A 971-nucleotide genomic window follows, 5' to 3' on the forward strand; every position below is an offset into this window, starting at 1 on the left:
GTTCATCCGCCACTGCCATTTGGGTTGTTGCCATCTTTTGCTACTGTGTATGCATCAGTGTTTCAAAAAGACAAATAATCCAGTTAATAGTCAAAACTATAGGTGGTCTGGGGCTTCGTGCACACCAAAGGCCACTGCAAGACAAAAGATAAGCCAGCAATGATGAGAACAGTCACATGGGTCCAGGGGGATAAAACTGCAGAAGCTAAAGGATGTGACCAGTTACTCACACATGATATTTGCTGAGTTCTAAAGCTACTCTGGAGACTACCTCAAGTATCCTGTACATTTTTAACATCCTTGCAGCTGTCTTCATTCCCCTTAGCTGCCTGCCCAAAGTGTCTCTCACCTTACCTCCCCAAACACTAATCCTGGTCTTGTACGTGTCCGTGGGCCTGCGCTTGGGCTCGCAGGTTACAAGGCTGCACAGTCTTGCAGTGGTTCCTGCTCTGCTTCTTCCTGTAAGTCTTGTTATTTCAGGGTAAGCTTTTAAAGAACTCATGGCTTCTTAGAAGAGTATAAAGAGACAAAAACCCTGAAAACACAAAAAACCGTATTTACTTCCACACCTGAGAACAAAGTACTCTTAAAGAGATGGAGAAAAATTAAGTAACAGCCTAGCAAACCAGAGAAAAAGACACAAATAAGAAACACAAGAAAAAACAGAAAAGCAAAATATGTAAGTGCTCTCCTGTGAATAAAGTATTTGCCCATTCACACCTGTAAAGTGAGTTTATATTCCACTGATGATTTATCTGCAACACATAAATATTCACGCTGCAAGTCCAAGGTTTAAGCACAAAAACAGGACACTTCTCTTCCAGTTAACAATAATGCTTGCTGCAAGGAACAAAACTGTATTAACACACAGGTGAGGCTTCCTAAAACACGGGGCAAGCCAGTTCCTCTGAATTACTAATGAGGCATTAGAAATGTTAAAATCCTGAGATCCTGCACCTCAGATTGTAGAA

Source organism: Octodon degus, unplaced genomic scaffold, assembly GCF_000260255.1.
Source record: "Octodon degus isolate 3935 unplaced genomic scaffold, OctDeg1.0 scaffold00166, whole genome shotgun sequence".
NCBI lineage: Eukaryota > Metazoa > Chordata > Mammalia > Rodentia > Octodontidae > Octodon > Octodon degus.